The sequence below is a fragment of the Hipposideros armiger genome, unplaced genomic scaffold (assembly GCF_001890085.2).
Source record: "Hipposideros armiger isolate ML-2016 unplaced genomic scaffold, ASM189008v1 scaffold_46, whole genome shotgun sequence".
Taxonomy (NCBI): Eukaryota; Metazoa; Chordata; class Mammalia; order Chiroptera; family Hipposideridae; genus Hipposideros; species Hipposideros armiger.
The window spans coordinates 1,969,644-1,977,198 of NW_017731396.1; the positions used below are offsets into that span (position 1 = coordinate 1,969,644).

Here is a 7,555-nt window from a genome sequence, read left to right on the forward strand (position 1 = left end):
GAGTGTGGTGGGTGGGGGAGCAGGGCAGGGGTGGGGGAGCAGGCAGGGCCCAGCAGCGAACTCTAGAACACTTGGGCTTTAGAAGATGCTGAAGCTGACATCTCCTCCAGTATCTTTACGGTCAAATGACGTGTATGGGCAGAGGGGGATCTAGGCAGGCTGGTGTGCAGCTGGCAGAGTGGGTGGGGTTCACCTTGGACCCAGGCCTCAGAGTCTGCTGGGGAGACCTGCGGTCAGCCGGGTCCTGATCCGTGCTTGCTCATGTCTTGGGTGAAAAATGCTGCCGAACTTGAGGGTGACGTGGCTCTGGGAAATTGGGACTATGTCGGATTTGTTCTTTAATTCAGCCAGCTAGGCCTTGGAGCTGCCACAGGGAACCCCATAAACCAGGTTCTCTCCAAGTGGCACTGACGTCCTGGTGCGATGACTTTGTCTCCAGATTGATAAAGCCCCTGATGCTTTGGAAAGATGAGTCCACTCCAGCAAGTGGTGACAATGAACTCCCCTAAAAATAAAATAAAAGCAGCTGTATTGGTGCCCAGAGCGAAGGCGATGATTTCTGCTCTTTGTCGAAGGACTTCTGGTCAGCGTTGTGGTCAGTACTGGTCAACACTGTGAGAGGGTCCTTGAGCAACTGGAGAGTGTCCAGCAGCAGGCTCGGAGGAGGAGGACTGGAGGCCGTGACTTAGGGTGGATGGCAAATCTGTGGGCGTTTGTAGGGGGCTGGAGACCGTATCAGCCGCCTCCCCTACTGCAGAGGCATGGGACCTAGTCCAGGGGGCGTGGGGAGCCGCACAGGCCCGTGAGGATGAAATAGGCTGGGGGTTCGCCCCGGGACCCCCTTCCCGCCCTCGGCAGCTTCCTGCAGGTGAGCAGGCTGCTGTTCAAGGGCGCGTGCTCGAGATTCCTGCAGCGGGGCGAGTTTGGGTCTGGGCGGCTATCCAGGCCTCTTCACCCCTTAGATTCTGTGAACAGTCATTACCAGAGTGACCTCAGTGAGGACGTGACCGAGGCAGGGTCAGGGGCCAGGAGGAAGACGCCAGCATTAATCTACCAACATTTAAAAATTAAAAGAAGGCAGCCCTTCTCAGCATGACCTCACCGGGGTCCTTCAGCTGTTATGTCAGGGTATGTCATTCGTTTGTCCAGGTTTTTCAGGGTGCTGAAGAGAGGACAGGAGCAGGAGGTGGAAGGGTGAAGGGCAGACCTACGTTCACATCTTTCACTCTGAACTTCAGTTGTAACTTAGACCCTGTGGCAGGGGCTGGGGGAGCTGACTGCTTCCTTGGGCTCATAGTACTATCTGTGACTGTATGTGATGGTGGTACTACACGTGGCTGTTGTACTGTATGTGACTATAATATTGTATGTAGTGGTACTGCATGCGACTGTAGTATTATCGTGATATAGTACTAAAGTGACTGGTACTGTGCATGACTGTGGTACTCTACATGACTGTGATATTGTGCATGACTGTGGTACTGTGCATGACTGATACTATATATGACTGAACTACTGTGCATGACTGTCTGGTGCTTTTTCACATTCACTGTTTTGCCCATGCCCAGAGGCACGTGTGATGAGCAGCCCATTGCTAAGATGCAGGTGAAGTGAGTTGCCCAGGCTTGAGTTGGACTTTGAACCCAGGATTCCTAGCTTCAAAACTAGGGCCTTCCCTGCAGGAATCTATAACCTCAGCCTGGCCCGCCTACCCCACTCAGGGTTATGGAGAGGTCAAGAGACAAGCTGTTAAATAATGGGGCCCCTTGCACACAGGGTTCTGGAGAGAGAACTGATAAGCAGTACAGAGTCAACAGGATGGGGCCAGGATGTAGTTAAATTTGCTTTTACAAAAACATTTTTTTTTTTAAGGGCCTGAGTCGCAGTATTTGCATACAATGACTGGGATACTTGCCAGAGGATTAAGGTAGTCATTGGTTATCAGGCTTTGCTTTAAACAACTAACTGATAAGCAGGAAACCGGCACAGCCATATTTCATTCATTTGACAACCAGTGTCGCACCTCAAATATGCAGGGAGCCAGCTTTCAGGGATGAGTGAGCGCTGGCTCCTTCCAGCCAAACCTGAGGTCACCAAGCGGGATCCTTTGAAGTGACTGAAAGCTTTGATAGAACAGAGAAGGGAGGGATCACTGTAACTTAAAGGAAACCTCAGAAGACTTCTTGAAGGAAGTGTCCACTGAGGTTGCAGTAAGTCTTCATCTTTTGCTGGTTGTAGAGCCCTTTGAGGGTCTAAAGAAAGTATAACCCCTGTCCCAAGAAGAATGCACAAAGATACATATTTTTATACTTTTAAGGGGTCCTTGGACATTCCCCTTCCCTCTACGCCCTCATGCCTATCCCAGATGCCAGGTTAAAAAGGCTTGGACTAGATCTGAGCAAAACCCGTCTATCTCCTTCAGGTTTGTAGTCAGGTCCAGGACTGAGGCTCAGGTCAGAGGCAGAAGACCCTCTGGCATCCTGGGACCAAGAAGCCAGGGTCAGGCCCGGGGTGGACAGTACAGATATGCGGCCTGGTGGTACTTACTGCCAATACCGTCAGCCTGGCAAAGGCCACCCAGCCCAAACCTTTCCAACTCTGTTGGCCATTCCCTGCTTTGGGGAAGGTGACCTTGAATTCCCTTTCAGTGGCCTTTGAGGAAAGGGGCTAGAAAAACATTTGGATCAATAAACCAACACCTCGCACTCCTGGGGGTTGTTTATAGATAATTGTCTCCTGTCTGCATGTCCCGCTCCTACAGACCTCTGACCCATCTGAGCCCCGACAGCCTCCAAGGCAGCCCCCAACACCACTTGAGGTTCTAGAACCAAATTTCCAAACTGGGTTCCAGAGTCCCTGACAGGGCTCCAAGAAAGTGTGACCACGTGGGAAGTTGAGTAGATAGGGTTCTGAGGGGTCCCTGCCTCCACTTAACTAGATCAGCTTTACTTCTGTTTCATGGCTTAGAAGCCGATGTAAGAGAGAGACAGAAAGAGAGACAGAGAGAGAGTTTTAAAATGTCATTGCTTTAAAGAGTAAAAATAGGCTTGAAAACAACTGTGCTAGGAAACCACCCAGGACGCACACCTCTCCCACTTGATGTTCCTTCCTTGGATCTGTTGAGTGTCATCTCATTGGGTCCTCAACCTTTGGCTCTTTACTTCAAGGTGAGGAAGTTTGAAGTGTCCTCCTCTTAGTTTGTGCCTTTACCCCTCAGGAGAAGGCCCCCTCTCCCACACCAGGCATGTGGAACCCCAGACCCTGTTCAGCCTTCAGCCAGGGCCCTTCCACCATCACTAGGGATCCCTAATTACTCAACCAGGACTTAGCCTCCCCATGGAGGCCCGGTCCAAATCCAGCCCCCAGCCTTAGGAAAATGTGACATGGCCACCCCAGCCCCAAAGCCAGGGGCTGGTCCATAGGGCAGCGTCCCAGCTGCCAAGGTCTTTTGAATGATAAAGGCCAGCCCTGGCCAGAGCACATATATAATTTGTCATGCTGGCCAGGACTCCTGGGAAACCAGTACCTGATCCCATAAATCTTAGGGGACCTCCCAGCGACCTGCTGTGTGGCCTTGGACAAGTAACTTATCTCTCTGGGCTGCAGTTCCTCCATCTGAAAAAGGAAGGTCTGATGATTTCAGTGAAGTATGTAAACCTCCTAGTTCAGCATGAGAATGTTTGCAAGAGATGACGGCTCCATGCAGTCAGGGAGGGGGGTACGGTGGACAACCCCTAGCTCCGGCTCTGTACCTTTTGCTTATTGGACCAGGTGCTCTGCTGGGCACGAGGGGAAAAAAGCACAGAATGTGCTGACCAGACTTGCCCTGGTTTTGGGATGCCCAGGAAGGAAGGGGGGAAGTCTGCCTGTGCCACAGAAGCCCTTGGGAATTTCAGCTCTGGACCCTTTCTAGAAGCCATTGGGCGGGAATCACTTGCCCCATAGGGAACCTGTTGAGATGACTGGTGACAACAGCCCTGTTCTTCATGGGCAGGGGCTGGTCCGACGCAGGCCCTTCTGTGACGGAGGAGTGGAGGCTGGTCCAGGTCTGGGCCTCTGCTCTGGTCCTGGCTGCCTGCTCCCCTGACAACCACCCAACTGCCCCTACATGGGCATTAGTCATTTTCATTTCTGCATCCAAGTAGCTCAACTTGTCAGGGTTGGGCTGTGGTGAAGCCAAAGTCATGGATTACCATGGCAACTCACCACGCTTTGTGGCTGTTCGTTGCCATGTATCTTCTCCAAAAGACTGTAAGATCCTCGGGGGACAGGGGACATGTCCTCTTACTCACCAAGTATTCTAGGCACCTGGCACAGTATCTGGCACACAGTTGGTGCTTAATAAATGTTTGTTGCCTGAGCAAATGCATGACTGACCCATCACAGCTAGTGAAAGCCCGTATTTAGTGAGCACCTACTATGTGCCAGGGACCATTCTGAGCACTTGACAAATAATAAAGTCACGTGTTCCCCACAGTAAGTGCCTTTGTGGGTACTGTTATTAACCTCTTTTCACTGGTCAAGACTCTGAGAGTCAGTAATTTAAGATCACACCGCTAGTAAGTGACTACGTAGGATTTGAACCCAGGGCATCTGCACTTGAACCAGTGAATTTTGTTGCTTCTCAGGTAATCATTCTGTGGAACAGAATAGATCACGTTGACAGCCCCTAGCAGAGCCTGTGCAGTGCGTGCCTGCAGCAGCTAGGGAGTCTAACTGGGTCAAACAACAGCAACTGCAGCTTTTCTGTTTTTTTGTTTTTTTTTAGCTGAGCCTCCTGCCACCTGTTGGCAGCTCAGCGGCTGCTCAGCTCGGGCTGGGACTCAAACCGCTGTTGCTCAGAGCTCAAACTCTTGAGCGAGCTCTTAACCAACTGAGTCACTTGGCCGGCCCGCAACTGCAGCTTTTCTGATGCTGGGTCCGGGGGTGTCCTCTGGATTGGTTTATTGACTCGTGTGCCCAACCAGAAGGTCTCTGAGTAGGTCTAACTCCAGGCATGTTTCAAGGGACTCAAACAGTGTTGTCAGGACTCATTCTCTCTTTAGGCAGGTCCTCTCTGCCCAGAGGCTGCTCAACCTGCGCCTGGCTGCCTTAAATCCCCCCAGCTCCCAATCGAGTGGACAGACAGGCTGGTGTCCTCTGCCCAGCAGTTCCACAAGGGTCCAGGAATTGAGTCTCCCTGGCTGTGACTGGGTTGAGCCATCACTCAGAATGGTTCAATGATTGATTGGCCAGCCGTGGGTCACAGGCCTGTCTCTGAAGCAGTGGTGTTCCAGCCCCAGCCAAGCCATGGTGTTTGAGAGTGGGGCGGCGGGTTTCTGTGGGTGAAATTGGGGTGCTGTTACCAGGAGCAAAGGGATTAGGAGCGGATGTCCAGTCCTCCTTCTTGTGGAAGGATCGATCCAGCTTTCAGTCATTCTCAAGTAGAAACGTCCAGGAGCTCCAGGCCTGCCTGTTAGCCGTCCTCCCGGGTCTAGTCCTGCAGACCTTTTCAGGTCATTTACTGACACTCGCAGGTATAAAGATCAGATGGACTTTTCAGGGTTGAGCTGAAACCTGCCTGCCCTCAGGGAGTTTGTAGTTCAAAGAGACAAAATGAGCAGCCGCTCAAGGTGGCCGGCCTAGCATGTTGTCAGCAGACCCCCGTTGTCATTTTTTCTAGATTTAACGCCACTGTGGTAGGGGACTCAAGGAAGCCCCTTTGCGAGGTCCCAGTTCATGGTGGTGGCTCCCTGGGTGTGAGAACCCGGCTCTCCCTCCTTTCGGGCTGCAGGCAGGTGAGCAGAGGGAGCTGATACCGGGTCCTTCCCAGGTGGGAGGAAGAGTTTCTGGGGTCCTTTAGAGCTCCCAAGACCAGGGGGACACGGTCCAGGACCGGGGGGATACAGTCAAGCCCAGGCGGCCAGCCCAGCAAGCCCTGACCTCTAACAGGCTCCGAAGCAGGTCATCGTGGGGAGCTGGGACCAGCATGACCACAGAGGGCAGCATGACCTTCCTGTAGGCAGGTAATCCTGCCAGACACACCCATGTGAAGTCCCATAACCCATGTCCTCACATCTCACTTGGCAGAGAGGGGGATTCTCACCTCACCTCTCCAGGCAAATTTCCTGTGAACACACAGATGGGGGAGGAGGGGGTCCTCCCGTCCCTCCAGGGGCACAGGGCCAGTGTGGGCTGGGCACACTGTGCCCTCTGAGGGCTCATGCCTCCTCAGCTGGCAGACCCATTGTCCTGGTTGGAGGGCCACCTTGAGCCTTCGTGTTGACAGATGTGTACGTGTGTGTGCACACATGTGCTCACGCATATGAGCATACGCACCCATGTTGTTGTTTTTTCCTTAAAGGAGCCAGTATAGAGTAATGATTCCGATTTTGAGCTCAGGAGTCAACACACCAAAGTTTGTATGCTTGGTGGCTCTTCCGCTCACTTGCCGAGTGGCTCAGGGCAAGTTACTAGACCTCCCTGAGCCTGTTTCCTCATCTGTAAAATGGGGATTCAGTGAGATAATGTATCACAAGTCCTGAGCACAAAATGTGTGCTCGGTGTGTGTTGGCCATGATGGTCAGGCGATGGATCGCGTTTGACTGTCCCCTCCAGCCCCTCTCGAGCACTCTCCACAACAGCCTCTGCCGCGTTTCTTTATGACAGAAAGGATTCGTTTTAAGCAGTGCTGATAGGTTAGCGTGTGGGAGGGGCTGCTATGCCACTGAGAGCCCACAGACTTTGAAGCCGACAGACTCTGGTTTCAGTCCCAGCTCCTCTGGCTGGAGGCCTTGCCGAGTGCCCCCAAGCCTCTCCGTATGAGCTTCCTGTGGCTGCTGTAACACCTTGCCACAAATCGCTGGCTAAAAACAGCACACATTTATTCTCTTCCAGTTCTGGAGGTCAGAAGTCCAAAACGGGTCGCACAGGGTTAAAATCAAGGTGTCAGGGCTGCTTCCCTCTGAAGGTTCTAGGGCAGAACCCGTTCCCTTGCCTTTTCCACCTTCTAGAGGCTGCCCGCGTTCCCTTGCCTTTTCCACCTTCTAGAGGCTGCCCGCATTCCTGGCTCGAGGCCCCTTCCTCCATCTGAGACAGCAAGGTTGCCTCACTCTGACCCAGCCCTCAACCATCACATCTCCCTCTCCCTTCTCTGTCTGCTGCCATTGCTAAGGCCCTGTGATTATACTGGCCCATCTGGATAATCCAAGATAATCTTTCTATTTTATTTTATTTTTATTTTTTTAATATTTTTTATTTTTCTTAAAGATTTTATTGGGGAATCGGGGGAGGGGAACAGACGAGTTGCTGTCCTTTTGTTCTTCAGTCTAGTTGTGGAGGACGTCACATCACTGGCCCTTGTTGGTATTGTGATCATTGCACTCTTCCCAGGTGAGGCAGATTGGTCGCCGGCCACTGGAGAGCCGCTCACGGCGGCTCTTGGCAGCTCACGCCTCTGCCGGCCGCTCACAGTAGCTTACGGGAGCCCACTGCAGCCTATGCCGTTGCCGGCGACTCATGGCAGCCCAGCTCCAGGTCGAGCTGTTGTTCACCATCTTAGCTGTAGAGGGCGCAG

General features: G+C 52.6%; 1 protein-coding gene across 3 annotated transcripts in view; it reads left to right on the forward strand.

Moving 5' to 3' along the window:
* DHRS3 (dehydrogenase/reductase 3) overlaps positions 1–7,555 on the forward strand; it is a 44,578-nt gene that overhangs the window by 7,105 nt on the left and 29,918 nt on the right. The gene's annotated exons all lie outside the window — the stretch shown is intronic.